This window comes from Scomber scombrus, chromosome 10, assembly GCF_963691925.1.
Source record: "Scomber scombrus chromosome 10, fScoSco1.1, whole genome shotgun sequence".
Lineage (NCBI taxonomy): Eukaryota > Metazoa > Chordata > Actinopteri > Scombriformes > Scombridae > Scomber > Scomber scombrus.
The window spans coordinates 2,960,172-2,975,171 of record NC_084979.1 but is presented as its reverse complement, the minus strand read 5'-3'; the positions used below and the strand labels follow the sequence as shown (position 1 = coordinate 2,975,171).

At 45.0% G+C, this 15,000-nt stretch overlaps 25 non-coding genes across 25 annotated transcripts; all 25 read right to left on the bottom strand.

Annotated features, from left to right (window-relative positions):
- Window positions 1–496: 496 nt before the first annotated feature.
- LOC133989449 (5S ribosomal RNA) lies at window positions 497–615 on the bottom strand. The gene has a single exon (XR_009926586.1). It is a non-coding gene; the product is annotated as a 5S ribosomal RNA (ribosomal RNA).
- Window positions 616–985: 370 nt separating this feature from the next.
- LOC133989448 (5S ribosomal RNA) lies at window positions 986–1,104 on the bottom strand. Its single transcript, XR_009926585.1, has one exon. It is a non-coding gene; the product is annotated as a 5S ribosomal RNA (ribosomal RNA).
- A 586-nt stretch (window positions 1,105–1,690) lies between these two features.
- LOC133989447 (5S ribosomal RNA) lies at window positions 1,691–1,809 on the bottom strand. The gene has a single exon (XR_009926584.1). It is a non-coding gene; the product is annotated as a 5S ribosomal RNA (ribosomal RNA).
- A 370-nt stretch (window positions 1,810–2,179) lies between these two features.
- On the bottom strand, window positions 2,180–2,298 carry LOC133989446 (5S ribosomal RNA). The gene has a single exon (XR_009926583.1). It is a non-coding gene; the product is annotated as a 5S ribosomal RNA (ribosomal RNA).
- A 586-nt stretch (window positions 2,299–2,884) lies between these two features.
- On the bottom strand, window positions 2,885–3,003 carry LOC133989445 (5S ribosomal RNA). The gene has a single exon (XR_009926582.1). It is a non-coding gene; the product is annotated as a 5S ribosomal RNA (ribosomal RNA).
- A 370-nt stretch (window positions 3,004–3,373) lies between these two features.
- LOC133989443 (5S ribosomal RNA) lies at window positions 3,374–3,492 on the bottom strand. The gene has a single exon (XR_009926580.1). It is a non-coding gene; the product is annotated as a 5S ribosomal RNA (ribosomal RNA).
- A 586-nt stretch (window positions 3,493–4,078) lies between these two features.
- LOC133989442 (5S ribosomal RNA) lies at window positions 4,079–4,197 on the bottom strand. Its single transcript, XR_009926579.1, has one exon. It is a non-coding gene; the product is annotated as a 5S ribosomal RNA (ribosomal RNA).
- Window positions 4,198–4,567: 370 nt separating this feature from the next.
- On the bottom strand, window positions 4,568–4,686 carry LOC133989441 (5S ribosomal RNA). The gene has a single exon (XR_009926578.1). It is a non-coding gene; the product is annotated as a 5S ribosomal RNA (ribosomal RNA).
- A 586-nt stretch (window positions 4,687–5,272) lies between these two features.
- Window positions 5,273–5,391, bottom strand: LOC133989440 (5S ribosomal RNA). The gene has a single exon (XR_009926577.1). It is a non-coding gene; the product is annotated as a 5S ribosomal RNA (ribosomal RNA).
- A 370-nt stretch (window positions 5,392–5,761) lies between these two features.
- LOC133989439 (5S ribosomal RNA) lies at window positions 5,762–5,880 on the bottom strand. The gene has a single exon (XR_009926576.1). It is a non-coding gene; the product is annotated as a 5S ribosomal RNA (ribosomal RNA).
- Window positions 5,881–6,466: 586 nt separating this feature from the next.
- Window positions 6,467–6,585, bottom strand: LOC133989438 (5S ribosomal RNA). Its single transcript, XR_009926575.1, has one exon. It is a non-coding gene; the product is annotated as a 5S ribosomal RNA (ribosomal RNA).
- Window positions 6,586–6,955: 370 nt separating this feature from the next.
- LOC133989437 (5S ribosomal RNA) lies at window positions 6,956–7,074 on the bottom strand. Its single transcript, XR_009926574.1, has one exon. It is a non-coding gene; the product is annotated as a 5S ribosomal RNA (ribosomal RNA).
- A 586-nt stretch (window positions 7,075–7,660) lies between these two features.
- LOC133989436 (5S ribosomal RNA) lies at window positions 7,661–7,779 on the bottom strand. The gene has a single exon (XR_009926573.1). It is a non-coding gene; the product is annotated as a 5S ribosomal RNA (ribosomal RNA).
- A 370-nt stretch (window positions 7,780–8,149) lies between these two features.
- LOC133989435 (5S ribosomal RNA) lies at window positions 8,150–8,268 on the bottom strand. Its single transcript, XR_009926572.1, has one exon. It is a non-coding gene; the product is annotated as a 5S ribosomal RNA (ribosomal RNA).
- Window positions 8,269–8,854: 586 nt separating this feature from the next.
- Window positions 8,855–8,973, bottom strand: LOC133989434 (5S ribosomal RNA). Its single transcript, XR_009926571.1, has one exon. It is a non-coding gene; the product is annotated as a 5S ribosomal RNA (ribosomal RNA).
- Window positions 8,974–9,343: 370 nt separating this feature from the next.
- Window positions 9,344–9,462, bottom strand: LOC133989432 (5S ribosomal RNA). The gene has a single exon (XR_009926569.1). It is a non-coding gene; the product is annotated as a 5S ribosomal RNA (ribosomal RNA).
- Window positions 9,463–10,049: 587 nt separating this feature from the next.
- Window positions 10,050–10,168, bottom strand: LOC133989431 (5S ribosomal RNA). Its single transcript, XR_009926568.1, has one exon. It is a non-coding gene; the product is annotated as a 5S ribosomal RNA (ribosomal RNA).
- A 370-nt stretch (window positions 10,169–10,538) lies between these two features.
- LOC133989430 (5S ribosomal RNA) lies at window positions 10,539–10,657 on the bottom strand. Its single transcript, XR_009926567.1, has one exon. It is a non-coding gene; the product is annotated as a 5S ribosomal RNA (ribosomal RNA).
- A 586-nt stretch (window positions 10,658–11,243) lies between these two features.
- Window positions 11,244–11,362, bottom strand: LOC133989429 (5S ribosomal RNA). The gene has a single exon (XR_009926566.1). It is a non-coding gene; the product is annotated as a 5S ribosomal RNA (ribosomal RNA).
- Window positions 11,363–11,732: 370 nt separating this feature from the next.
- Window positions 11,733–11,851, bottom strand: LOC133989428 (5S ribosomal RNA). Its single transcript, XR_009926565.1, has one exon. It is a non-coding gene; the product is annotated as a 5S ribosomal RNA (ribosomal RNA).
- Window positions 11,852–12,437: 586 nt separating this feature from the next.
- LOC133989426 (5S ribosomal RNA) lies at window positions 12,438–12,556 on the bottom strand. The gene has a single exon (XR_009926563.1). It is a non-coding gene; the product is annotated as a 5S ribosomal RNA (ribosomal RNA).
- Window positions 12,557–12,926: 370 nt separating this feature from the next.
- LOC133989425 (5S ribosomal RNA) lies at window positions 12,927–13,045 on the bottom strand. The gene has a single exon (XR_009926562.1). It is a non-coding gene; the product is annotated as a 5S ribosomal RNA (ribosomal RNA).
- Window positions 13,046–13,631: 586 nt separating this feature from the next.
- Window positions 13,632–13,750, bottom strand: LOC133989424 (5S ribosomal RNA). The gene has a single exon (XR_009926561.1). It is a non-coding gene; the product is annotated as a 5S ribosomal RNA (ribosomal RNA).
- A 370-nt stretch (window positions 13,751–14,120) lies between these two features.
- Window positions 14,121–14,239, bottom strand: LOC133989423 (5S ribosomal RNA). Its single transcript, XR_009926560.1, has one exon. It is a non-coding gene; the product is annotated as a 5S ribosomal RNA (ribosomal RNA).
- A 586-nt stretch (window positions 14,240–14,825) lies between these two features.
- LOC133989421 (5S ribosomal RNA) lies at window positions 14,826–14,944 on the bottom strand. Its single transcript, XR_009926559.1, has one exon. It is a non-coding gene; the product is annotated as a 5S ribosomal RNA (ribosomal RNA).
- Window positions 14,945–15,000: the final 56 nt, after the last annotated feature.

Genomic DNA, 15,000 nt, shown 5'->3' with positions numbered 1-15,000 from the left:
CACACATTCTATTCGCTCTGCACATAATACACGTCACATGCAGCGGATGCCACCATACCATCAGCCACATATACCTAATCTTTGCACTTTATTCCACATCATTCCTACCTACAGTGCCTTCAAATACTCATTGATATCTCACATATTTACCGTATACTACCTATTTGCCCATATAATCATTATTTACTAAAGCACACTTTCCCCCATTCAGCCCAGTGTGCAAAGGACAACACTTGATATGAAAACTCACATTCATGATATACTGTGTATATAGCTAGGGGATTGATTAGGGATATCACAAAACTGCACACCCGGTCCTATTATCAAATCTTTTATATGTGATTTGCCTTAGATCCTATGAATATGTATACGTTTTTTTTTTGTTTTTTTTTAAAATTTTATTTCATTCATATGGACGTAATGTACAGTACCAGTCAAAGGTTTGGACACACTGCTCAATTCAAGACTAGTGGGCTCATGACAGCTGAGAGGAAAAAGCTTACAGCACCTGGTATTCCCAGGCGGTCTCCCATCCAAGTACTAACCAGGCCCGACCCTGCTTAGCTTCCGAGATCAGACGAGATCGGGCGTGTTCAGGGTGGTATGGCCGTAAGCGAGGAAACAGCCAGCAGAAAGCCTATTTAAAGATGCTGTGACACCACTGACAGTTGCTCTCACCATCTGAGTGTCGGATAATGGGGTCTCAGCCATCAAACACATGCTATACTTTAACATTACTTTCATAGGAATTGTTGTTTTCTCAGGCTATTTGTGTACATGCGCTTATAAGATGATTGCGGGCTTTTAACAGGCTGTAACAGTGACAACAGGAACCCTCAAAACTACTTGGAAAGTGAGGCGTCTCAGTGCCACCTCTCTGCCCTGCATACCCACACAGCTGGAATGATTGCAGCTTTGCTTCTCAAAGCCCTGTGTGCGGCGATGGAGCAACAGCGCCCTCCTCTGGTGACAGCTGAGAGGAAAAAGCTTACAGCACCTGGTATTCCCAGGCGGTCTCCCATCCAAGTACTAACCAGGCCCGACCCTGCTTAGCTTCCGAGATCAGACGAGATCGGGCGTGTTCAGGGTGGTATGGCCGTAAGCGAAGAAACAGCCAGCAGAAAGCCCATTTAAAGCTACGCCAGGGCCCGTTATACCCGTCCCTGTCACTGGAGGAAATTAAATGGAACATTTCACACATTCTATTCGCTCTGCACATAATACACGTCACATGCAGCGGATGCCACCATACCATCAGCCACATATACCTAATCTTTGCACTTTATTCCACATCATTCCTACCTACAGTGCCTTCAAATACTCATTGATATCTCACATATTTACCGTATACTACCTATTTGCCCATATAATCATTATTTACTAAAGCACACTTTCCCCCATTCAGCCCAGTGTGCAAAGGACAACACTTGATATGAAAACTCACATTCATGATATACTGTGTATATAGCTAGGGGATTGATTAGGGATATCACAAAACTGCACACCCGGTCCTATTATCAAATCTTTTATATGTGATTTGCCTTAGATCCTATGAATATGTATACGTTTTTTTTTTTGTTTTTTTTTTAATTTTATTTCATTCATATGGACGTAATGTACAGTACCAGTCAAAGGTTTGGACACACTGCTCAATTCAAGACTAGTGGGCTCATGACAGCTGAGAGGAAAAAGCTTACAGCACCTGGTATTCCCAGGCGGTCTCCCATCCAAGTACTAACCAGGCCCGACCCTGCTTAGCTTCCGAGATCAGACGAGATCGGGCGTGTTCAGGGTGGTATGGCCGTAAGCGAGGAAACAGCCAGCAGAAAGCCTATTTAAAGATGCTGTGACACCACTGACAGTTCCTCTCACCATCTGAGTGGCGGATAATGGGGTCTCAGCCATCAAACACATGCTATACTTTAACATTACTTTCATAGGAATTGTTGTTTTCTCAGGCTATTTGTGTACATGCGCTTATAAGATGATTGCGGGCTTTTAACAGGCTGTAACAGTGACAACAGGAACCCTCAAAACTACTTGGAAAGTGAGGCGTCTCAGTGCCACCTCTCTGCCCTGCATACACACACAGCTGGAATGATTGCAGCTTTGCTTCTCAAAGCCCTGTGTGCGGCGATGGAGCAACAGCGCCCTCCTCTGGTGACAGCTGAGAGGAAAAAGCTTACAGCACCTGGTATTCCCAGGCGGTCTCCCATCCAAGTACTAACCAGGCCCGACCCTGCTTAGCTTCCGAGATCAGACGAGATCGGGCGTGTTCAGGGTGGTATGGCCGTAAGCGAAGAAACAGCCAGCAGAAAGCCCATTTAAAGCTACGCCAGGGCCCGTTATACCCGTCCTTGTCACTGGAGGAAATTAAATGGAACATTTCACACATTCTATTCGCTCTGCACATAATACACGTCACATGCAGCGGATGCCACCATACCATCAGCCACATATACCTAATCTTTGCACTTTATTCCACATCATTCCTACCTACAGTGCCTTCAAATACTCATTGATATCTCACATATTTACCGTATACTACCTATTTGCCCATATAATCATTATTTACTAAAGCACACTTTCCCCCATTCAGCCCAGTGTGCAAAGGACAACACTTGATATGAAAACTCACATTCATGATATACTGTGTATATAGCTAGGGGATTGATTAGGGATATCACAAAACTGCACACCCGGTCCTATTATCAAATCTTTTATATGTGATTTGCCTTAGATCCTATGAATATGTATACGTTTTTTTTTTGTTTTTTTTTAAAATTTTATTTCATTCATATGGACGTAATGTACAGTACCAGTCAAAGGTTTGGACACACTGCTCAATTCAAGACTAGTGGGCTCATGACAGCTGAGAGGAAAAAGCTTACAGCACCTGGTATTCCCAGGCGGTCTCCCATCCAAGTACTAACCAGGCCCGACCCTGCTTAGCTTCCGAGATCAGACGAGATCGGGCGTGTTCAGGGTGGTATGGCCGTAAGCGAGGAAACAGCCAGCAGAAAGCCTATTTAAAGATGCTGTGACACCACTGACAGTTCCTCTCACCATCTGAGTGGCGGATAATGGGGTCTCAGCCATCAAACACATGCTATACTTTAACATTACTTTCATAGGAATTGTTGTTTTCTCAGGCTATTTGTGTACATGCGCTTATAAGATGATTGCGGGCTTTTAACAGGCTGTAACAGTGACAACAGGAACCCTCAAAACTACTTGGAAAGTGAGGCGTCTCAGTGCCACCTCTCTGCCCTGCATACCCACACAGCTGGAATGATTGCAGCTTTGCTTCTCAAAGCCCTGTGTGCGGCGATGGAGCAACAGCGCCCTCCTCTGGTGACAGCTGAGAGGAAAAAGCTTACAGCACCTGGTATTCCCAGGCGGTCTCCCATCCAAGTACTAACCAGGCCCGACCCTGCTTAGCTTCCGAGATCAGACGAGATCGGGCGTGTTCAGGGTGGTATGGCCGTAAGCGAAGAAACAGCCAGCAGAAAGCCCATTTAAAGCTACGCCAGGGCCCGTTATACCCGTCCCTGTCACTGGAGGAAATTAAATGGAACATTTCACACATTCTATTCGCTCTGCACATAATACACGTCACATGCAGCGGATGCCACCATACCATCAGCCACATATACCTAATCTTTGCACTTTATTCCACATCATTCCTACCTACAGTGCCTTCAAATACTCATTGATATCTCACATATTTACCGTATACTACCTATTTGCCCATATAATCATTATTTACTAAAGCACACTTTCCCCCATTCAGCCCAGTGTGCAAAGGACAACACTTGATATGAAAACTCACATTCATGATATACTGTGTATATAGCTAGGGGATTGATTAGGGATATCACAAAACTGCACACCCGGTCCTATTATCAAATCTTTTATATGTGATTTGCCTTAGATCCTATGAATATGTATACGTTTTTTTTTTTGTTTTTTTTTTAATTTTATTTCATTCATATGGACGTAATGTACAGTACCAGTCAAAGGTTTGGACACACTGCTCAATTCAAGACTAGTGGGCTCATGACAGCTGAGAGGAAAAAGCTTACAGCACCTGGTATTCCCAGGCGGTCTCCCATCCAAGTACTAACCAGGCCCGACCCTGCTTAGCTTCCGAGATCAGACGAGATCGGGCGTGTTCAGGGTGGTATGGCCGTAAGCGAGGAAACAGCCAGCAGAAAGCCTATTTAAAGATGCTGTGACACCACTGACAGTTGCTCTCACCATCTGAGTGTCGGATAATGGGGTCTCAGCCATCAAACACATGCTATACTTTAACATTACTTTCATAGGAATTGTTGTTTTCTCAGGCTATTTGTGTACATGCGCTTATAAGATGATTGCGGGCTTTTAACAGGCTGTAACAGTGACAACAGGAACCCTCAAAACTACTTGGAAAGTGAGGCGTCTCAGTGCCACCTCTCTGCCCTGCATACACACACAGCTGGAATGATTGCAGCTTTGCTTCTCAAAGCCCTGTGTGCGGCGATGGAGCAACAGCGCCCTCCTCTGGTGACAGCTGAGAGGAAAAAGCTTACAGCACCTGGTATTCCCAGGCGGTCTCCCATCCAAGTACTAACCAGGCCCGACCCTGCTTAGCTTCCGAGATCAGACGAGATCGGGCGTGTTCAGGGTGGTATGGCCGTAAGCGAAGAAACAGCCAGCAGAAAGCCCATTTAAAGCTACGCCAGGGCCCGTTATACCCGTCCCTGTCACTGGAGGAAATTAAATGGAACATTTCACACATTCTATTCGCTCTGCACATAATACACGTCACATGCAGCGGATGCCACCATACCATCAGCCACATATACCTAATCTTTGCACTTTATTCCACATCATTCCTACCTACAGTGCCTTCAAATACTCATTGATATCTCACATATTTACCGTATACTACCTATTTGCCCATATAATCATTATTTACTAAAGCACACTTTCCCCCATTCAGCCCAGTGTGCAAAGGACAACACTTGATATGAAAACTCACATTCATGATATACTGTGTATATAGCTAGGGGATTGATTAGGGATATCACAAAACTGCACACCCGGTCCTATTATCAAATCTTTTATATGTGATTTGCCTTAGATCCTATGAATATGTATACGTTTTTTTTTTTGTTTTTTTTTTAATTTTATTTCATTCATATGGACGTAATGTACAGTACCAGTCAAAGGTTTGGACACACTGCTCAATTCAAGACTAGTGGGCTCATGACAGCTGAGAGGAAAAAGCTTACAGCACCTGGTATTCCCAGGCGGTCTCCCATCCAAGTACTAACCAGGCCCGACCCTGCTTAGCTTCCGAGATCAGACGAGATCGGGCGTGTTCAGGGTGGTATGGCCGTAAGCGAGGAAACAGCCAGCAGAAAGCCTATTTAAAGATGCTGTGACACCACTGACAGTTCCTCTCACCATCTGAGTGGCGGATAATGGGGTCTCAGCCATCAAACACATGCTATACTTTAACATTACTTTCATAGGAATTGTTGTTTTCTCAGGCTATTTGTGTACATGCGCTTATAAGATGATTGCGGGCTTTTAACAGGCTGTAACAGTGACAACAGGAACCCTCAAAACTACTTGGAAAGTGAGGCGTCTCAGTGCCACCTCTCTGCCCTGCATACACACACAGCTGGAATGATTGCAGCTTTGCTTCTCAAAGCCCTGTGTGCGGCGATGGAGCAACAGCGCCCTCCTCTGGTGACAGCTGAGAGGAAAAAGCTTACAGCACCTGGTATTCCCAGGCGGTCTCCCATCCAAGTACTAACCAGGCCCGACCCTGCTTAGCTTCCGAGATCAGACGAGATCGGGCGTGTTCAGGGTGGTATGGCCGTAAGCGAAGAAACAGCCAGCAGAAAGCCCATTTAAAGCTACGCCAGGGCCCGTTATACCCGTCCTTGTCACTGGAGGAAATTAAATGGAACATTTCACACATTCTATTCGCTCTGCACATAATACACGTCACATGCAGCGGATGCCACCATACCATCAGCCACATATACCTAATCTTTGCACTTTATTCCACATCATTCCTACCTACAGTGCCTTCAAATACTCATTGATATCTCACATATTTACCGTATACTACCTATTTGCCCATATAATCATTATTTACTAAAGCACACTTTCCCCCATTCAGCCCAGTGTGCAAAGGACAACACTTGATATGAAAACTCACATTCATGATATACTGTGTATATAGCTAGGGGATTGATTAGGGATATCACAAAACTGCACACCCGGTCCTATTATCAAATCTTTTATATGTGATTTGCCTTAGATCCTATGAATATGTATACGTTTTTTTTTTGTTTTTTTTTAAAATTTTATTTCATTCATATGGACGTAATGTACAGTACCAGTCAAAGGTTTGGACACACTGCTCAATTCAAGACTAGTGGGCTCATGACAGCTGAGAGGAAAAAGCTTACAGCACCTGGTATTCCCAGGCGGTCTCCCATCCAAGTACTAACCAGGCCCGACCCTGCTTAGCTTCCGAGATCAGACGAGATCGGGCGTGTTCAGGGTGGTATGGCCGTAAGCGAGGAAACAGCCAGCAGAAAGCCTATTTAAAGATGCTGTGACACCACTGACAGTTCCTCTCACCATCTGAGTGGCGGATAATGGGGTCTCAGCCATCAAACACATGCTATACTTTAACATTACTTTCATAGGAATTGTTGTTTTCTCAGGCTATTTGTGTACATGCGCTTATAAGATGATTGCGGGCTTTTAACAGGCTGTAACAGTGACAACAGGAACCCTCAAAACTACTTGGAAAGTGAGGCGTCTCAGTGCCACCTCTCTGCCCTGCATACCCACACAGCTGGAATGATTGCAGCTTTGCTTCTCAAAGCCCTGTGTGCGGCGATGGAGCAACAGCGCCCTCCTCTGGTGACAGCTGAGAGGAAAAAGCTTACAGCACCTGGTATTCCCAGGCGGTCTCCCATCCAAGTACTAACCAGGCCCGACCCTGCTTAGCTTCCGAGATCAGACGAGATCGGGCGTGTTCAGGGTGGTATGGCCGTAAGCGAAGAAACAGCCAGCAGAAAGCCCATTTAAAGCTACGCCAGGGCCCGTTATACCCGTCCCTGTCACTGGAGGAAATTAAATGGAACATTTCACACATTCTATTCGCTCTGCACATAATACACGTCACATGCAGCGGATGCCACCATACCATCAGCCACATATACCTAATCTTTGCACTTTATTCCACATCATTCCTACCTACAGTGCCTTCAAATACTCATTGATATCTCACATATTTACCGTATACTACCTATTTGCCCATATAATCATTATTTACTAAAGCACACTTTCCCCCATTCAGCCCAGTGTGCAAAGGACAACACTTGATATGAAAACTCACATTCATGATATACTGTGTATATAGCTAGGGGATTGATTAGGGATATCACAAAACTGCACACCCGGTCCTATTATCAAATCTTTTATATGTGATTTGCCTTAGATCCTATGAATATGTATACGTTTTTTTTTTTGTTTTTTTTTTAATTTTATTTCATTCATATGGACGTAATGTACAGTACCAGTCAAAGGTTTGGACACACTGCTCAATTCAAGACTAGTGGGCTCATGACAGCTGAGAGGAAAAAGCTTACAGCACCTGGTATTCCCAGGCGGTCTCCCATCCAAGTACTAACCAGGCCCGACCCTGCTTAGCTTCCGAGATCAGACGAGATCGGGCGTGTTCAGGGTGGTATGGCCGTAAGCGAGGAAACAGCCAGCAGAAAGCCTATTTAAAGATGCTGTGACACCACTGACAGTTGCTCTCACCATCTGAGTGTCGGATAATGGGGTCTCAGCCATCAAACACATGCTATACTTTAACATTACTTTCATAGGAATTGTTGTTTTCTCAGGCTATTTGTGTACATGCGCTTATAAGATGATTGCGGGCTTTTAACAGGCTGTAACAGTGACAACAGGAACCCTCAAAACTACTTGGAAAGTGAGGCGTCTCAGTGCCACCTCTCTGCCCTGCATACACACACAGCTGGAATGATTGCAGCTTTGCTTCTCAAAGCCCTGTGTGCGGCGATGGAGCAACAGCGCCCTCCTCTGGTGACAGCTGAGAGGAAAAAGCTTACAGCACCTGGTATTCCCAGGCGGTCTCCCATCCAAGTACTAACCAGGCCCGACCCTGCTTAGCTTCCGAGATCAGACGAGATCGGGCGTGTTCAGGGTGGTATGGCCGTAAGCGAAGAAACAGCCAGCAGAAAGCCCATTTAAAGCTACGCCAGGGCCCGTTATACCCGTCCCTGTCACTGGAGGAAATTAAATGGAACATTTCACACATTCTATTCGCTCTGCACATAATACACGTCACATGCAGCGGATGCCACCATACCATCAGCCACATATACCTAATCTTTGCACTTTATTCCACATCATTCCTACCTACAGTGCCTTCAAATACTCATTGATATCTCACATATTTACCGTATACTACCTATTTGCCCATATAATCATTATTTACTAAAGCACACTTTCCCCCATTCAGCCCAGTGTGCAAAGGACAACACTTGATATGAAAACTCACATTCATGATATACTGTGTATATAGCTAGGGGATTGATTAGGGATATCACAAAACTGCACACCCGGTCCTATTATCAAATCTTTTATATGTGATTTGCCTTAGATCCTATGAATATGTATATGTTTTTGTTTTGTTTGTTTTTTTAATTTTATTTCATTCATATGGACGTAATGTACAGTACCAGTCAAAGGTTTGGACACACTGCTCAATTCAAGACTAGTGGGCTCATGACAGCTGAGAGGAAAAAGCTTACAGCACCTGGTATTCCCAGGCGGTCTCCCATCCAAGTACTAACCAGGCCCGACCCTGCTTAGCTTCCGAGATCAGACGAGATCGGGCGTGTTCAGGGTGGTATGGCCGTAAGCGAGGAAACAGCCAGCAGAAAGCCTATTTAAAGATGCTGTGACACCACTGACAGTCCCTCTCACCATCTGAGTGGCGGATAATGGGGTCTCAGCCATCAAACACATGCTATACTTTAACATTACTTTCATAGGAATTGTTGTTTTCTCAGGCTATTTGTGTACATGCGCTTATAAGATGATTGCGGGCTTTTAACAGGCTGTAACAGTGACAACAGGAACCCTCAAAACTACTTGGAAAGTGAGGCGTCTCAGTGCCACCTCTCTGCCCTGCATACACACACAGCTGGAATGATTGCAGCTTTGCTTCTCAAAGCCCTGTGTGCGGCGATGGAGCAACAGCGCCCTCCTCTGGTGACAGCTGAGAGGAAAAAGCTTACAGCACCTGGTATTCCCAGGCGGTCTCCCATCCAAGTACTAACCAGGCCCGACCCTGCTTAGCTTCCGAGATCAGACGAGATCGGGCGTGTTCAGGGTGGTATGGCCGTAAGCGAAGAAACAGCCAGCAGAAAGCCCATTTAAAGCTACGCCAGGGCCCGTTATACCCGTCCCTGTCACTGAAGGAAATTAAATGGAACATTTCACACATTCTATTCGCTCTGCACATAATACACGTCACATGCAGCGGATGCCACCATACCATCAGCCACATATACCTAATCTTTGCACTTTATTCCACATCATTCCTACCTACAGTGCCTTCAAATACTCATTGATATCTCACATATTTACCGTATACTACCTATTTGCCCATATAATCATTATTTACTAAAGCACACTTTCCCCCATTCAGCCCAGTGTGCAAAGGACAACACTTGATATGAAAACTCACATTCATGATATACTGTGTATATAGCTAGGGGATTGATTAGGGATATCACAAAACTGCACACCCGGTCCTATTATCAAATCTTTTATATGTGATTTGCCTTAGATCCTATGAATATGTATACGTTTTTTTTTTTGTTTTTTTTTTAAATTTTATTTCATTCATATGGACGTAATGTACAGTACCAGTCAAAGGTTTGGACACACTGCTCAATTCAAGACTAGTGGGCTCATGACAGCTGAGAGGAAAAAGCTTACAGCACCTGGTATTCCCAGGCGGTCTCCCATCCAAGTACTAACCAGGCCCGACCCTGCTTAGCTTCCGAGATCAGACGAGATCGGGCGTGTTCAGGGTGGTATGGCCGTAAGCGAGGAAACAGCCAGCAGAAAGCCTATTTAAAGATGCTGTGACACCACTGACAGTTGCTCTCACCATCTGAGTGTCGGATAATGGGGTCTCAGCCATCAAACACATGCTATACTTTAACATTACTTTCATAGGAATTGTTGTTTTCTCAGGCTATTTGTGTACATGCGCTTATAAGATGATTGCGGGCTTTTAACAGGCTGTAACAGTGACAACAGGAACCCTCAAAACTACTTGGAAAGTGAGGCGTCTCAGTGCCACCTCTCTGCCCTGCATACCCACACAGCTGGAATGATTGCAGCTTTGCTTCTCAAAGCCCTGTGTGCGGCGATGGAGCAACAGCGCCCTCCTCTGGTGACAGCTGAGAGGAAAAAGCTTACAGCACCTGGTATTCCCAGGCGGTCTCCCATCCAAGTACTAACCAGGCCCGACCCTGCTTAGCTTCCGAGATCAGACGAGATCGGGCGTGTTCAGGGTGGTATGGCCGTAAGCGAAGAAACAGCCAGCAGAAAGCCCATTTAAAGCTACGCCAGGGCCCGTTATACCCGTCCCTGTCACTGGAGGAAATTAAATGGAACATTTCACACATTCTATTCGCTCTGCACATAATACACGTCACATGCAGCGGATGCCACCATACCATCAGCCACATATACCTAATCTTTGCACTTTATTCCACATCATTCCTACCTACAGTGCCTTCAAATACTCATTGATATCTCACATATTTACCGTATACTACCTATTTGCCCATATAATCATTATTTACTAAAGCACACTTTCCCCCATTCAGCCCAGTGTGCAAAGGACAACACTTGATATGAAAACTCACATTCATGATATACTGTGTATATAGCTAGGGGATTGATTAGGGATATCACAAAACTGCACACCCGGTCCTATTATCAAATCTTTTATATGTGATTTGCCTTAGATCCTATGAATATGTATACGTTTTTTTTTTGTTTTTTTTTTAAATTTTATTTCATTCATATGGACGTAATGTACAGTACCAGTCAAAGGTTTGGACACACTGCTCAATTCAAGACTAGTGGGCTCATGACAGCTGAGAGGAAAAAGCTTACAGCACCTGGTATTCCCAGGCGGTCTCCCATCCAAGTACTAACCAGGCCCGACCCTGCTTAGCTTCCGAGATCAGACGAGATCGGGCGTGTTCAGGGTGGTATGGCCGTAAGCGAGGAAACAGCCAGCAGAAAGCCTATTTAAAGATGCTGTGACACCACTGACAGTCCCTCTCACCATCTGAGTGTCGGATAATGGGGTCTCAGCCATCAAACACATGCTATACTTTAACATTACTTTCATAGGAATTGTTGTTTTCTCAGGCTATTTGTGTACATGCGCTTATAAGATGATTGCGGGCTTTTAACAGGCTGTAACAGTGACAACAGGAACCCTCAAAACTACTTGGAAAGTGAGGCGTCTCAGTGCCACCTCTCTGCCCTGCATACCCACACAGCTGGAATGATTGCAGCTTTGCTTCTCAAAGCCCTGTGTGCGGCGATGGAGCAACAGCGCCCTCCTCTGGTGACAGCTGAGAGGAAAAAGCTTACAGCACCTGGTATTCCCAGGCGGTCTCCCATCCAAGTACTAACCAGGCCCGACCCTGCTTAGCTTCCGAGATCAGACGAGATCGGGCGTGTTCAGGGTGGTATGGCCGTAAGCGAAGAAACAGCCAGCAGAAAGCCCATTTAAAGCTACGCCAGGGCCCGTTATACCCGTCCCTGTCACTGAAGGAAATTAAATGGAACATTTCACACATTCTATTCGCTCTGCACATAATACACGTCACATGCAGCGGATGCCACCATACCATCAGCCACATATACCTAATCTTTGCACTTTATTCCACATCATTCCTACCTACAGTGCCTTCAAATACTCATTGATATCTCACATATTTACCGTATACTACCTATTTGCCCATATAATCATTATTTACTAAAGCACACTTTCCCCCATTCAGCCCAGTGTGCAAAGGACAACACTTGATATGAAAACTCACATTCATGATATACTGTGTATATAGCTAGGGGATTGATTAGGGATATCACAAAACTGCACACCCGGTCCTATTATCAAATCTTTTATATGTGATTTGCCTTAGATCCTATGAATATGTATACGTTTTTTTTTTTTTTTTTTTTTTAATTTTATTTCATTCATATGGACGTAATGTACAGTACCAGTCAAAGGTTTGGACACACTGCTCAATTCAAGACTAGTGGGCTCATGACAGCTGAGAGGAAAAAGCTTACAGCACCTGGTATTCCCAGGCGGTCTCCCATCCAAGTACTAACCAGGCCCGACCCTGCTTAGCTTCCGAGATCAGACGAGATCGGGCGTGTTCAGGGTGGTATGGCCGTAAGCGAGGAAACAGCCAGCAGAAAGCCTATTTAAAGATGCTGTGACACCACTGACAGTTCCTCTCACCATCTGAGTGGCGGATAATGGGGTCTCAGCCATCAAACACATGCTATACTTTAACATTACTTTCATAGGAATTGTTGTTTTCTCAGGCTATTTGTGTACATGCGCTTATAAGATGATTGCGGGCTTTTAACAGGCTGTAACAGTGACAACAGGAACCCTCAAAACTACTTGGAAAGTGAGGCGTCTCAGTGCCACCTCTCTGCCCTGCATACACACACAGCTGGAATGATTGCAGCTTTGCTTCTCAAAGCCCTGTGTGCGGCGATGGAGCAACAGCGCCCTCCTCTGGTGACAGCTGAGAGGAAAAAGCTTACAGCACCTGGTATTCCCAGGCGGTCTCCCATCCAAGTACTAACCAGGCCCGACCCTGCTTAGCTTCCGAGATCAGACGAGATCGGGCGTGTTCAGGGTGGTATGGCCGTAAGCGAAGAAACAGCCAGCAGAAAGCCCATTTAAAGCTACGCCAGGGCCCGTTATACCCGTCCTTGTCACTGGAGGAAATTAAATGGAACATTTCACACATTCTATTCGCTCTGCACATAATACACGTCACATGCAGCGGATGCCACCATACCATCAGCCACATATACCTAATCTTTGCACTTTATTCCACATCATTCCTACCTACAGTGCCTTCAAATACTCATTGATATCTCACATATTTACCGTATACTACCTATTTGCCCATATAATCATTATTTACTAAAGCACACTTTCCCCCATTCAGCCCAGTGTGCAAAGGACAACACTTGATATGAAAACTCACATTCATGATATACTGTGTATATAGCTAGGGGATTGATTAGGGATATCACAAAACTGCACACCCGGTCCTATTATCAAATCTTTTATATGTGATTTGCCTTAGATCCTATGAATATGTATACGTTTTTTTTATTTTTTTTTTTTAAATTTTATTTCATTCATATGGACGTAATGTACAGTACCAGTCAAAGGTTTGGACACACTGCTCAATTCAAGACTAGTGGGCTCATGACAGCTGAGAGGAAAAAGCTTACAGCACCTGGTATTCCCAGGCGGTCTCCCATCCAAGTACTAACCAGGCCCGACCCTGCTTAGCTTCCGAGATCAGACGAGATCGGGCGTGTTCAGGGTGGTATGGCCGTAAGCGAGGAAACAGCCAGCAGAAAGCCTATTTAAAGATGCTGTGACACCACTGACAGTTGCTCTCACCATCTGAGTGTCGGATAATGGGGTCTCAGCCATCAAACACATGCTATACTTTAACATTACTTTCATAGGAATTGTTGTTTTCTCAGGCTATTTGTGTACATGCGCTTATAAGATGATTGCGGGCTTTTAACAGGCTGTAACAGTGACAACAGGAACCCTCAAAACTACTTGGAAAGTGAGGCGTCTCAGTGCCACCTCTCTGCCCTGCATACACACACAGCTGGAATGATTGCAGCTTTGCTTCTCAAAGCCCTGTGTGCGGCGATGGAGCAACAGCGCCCTCCTCTGGTGACAGCTGAGAGGAAAAAGCTTACAGCACCTGGTATTCCCAGGCGGTCTCCCATCCAAGTACTAACCAGGCCCGACCCTGCTTAGCTTCCGAGATCAGACGAGATCGGGCGTGTTCAGGGTGGTATGGCCGTAAGCGAAGAAACAGCCAGCAGAAAGCCCATTTAAAGCTACGCCAGGGCCCGTTATACCCGTCCCTGTCACTGGAGGAAATTAAATGGAACATTTCACACATTCTATTCGCTCTGCACATAATACACGTCACATGCAGCGGATGCCACCATACCATCAGCCACATATACCTAATCTTTGCACTTTATTCCACATCATTCCTACCTACAGTGCCTTCAAATACTCATTGATATCTCACATATTTACCGTATACTACCTATTTGCCCATATAATCATTATTTACTAAAGCACACTTTCCCCCATTCAGCCCAGTGTGCAAAGGACAACACTTGATATGAAAACTCACATTCATGATATACTGTGTATATAGCTAGGGGATTGATTAGGGATATCACAAAACTGCACACCCGGTCCTATTATCAAATCTTTTATATGTGATTTGCCTTAGATCCTATGAATATGTATACGTTTTGTTTTTTTGTTTTTTTTAAATTTTATTTCATTCATATGGACGTAATGTACAGTACCAGTCAAAGGTTTGGACACACTGCTCAATTCAAGACTAGTGGGCTCATGACAGCTGAGAGGAAAAAGCTTACAGCACCTGGTATTCCCAGGCGGTCTCCCATCCAAGTACTAACCAGGCCCGACCCTGCTTAGCTTCCGAGATCAGACGAGATCGGGCGTGTTCAGGGTGGTATGGCCGTAAGCGAGGAAACAGCCAGCAGAAAGCCTATTTAAAGATGCTGTGACACCACTGACAGTTC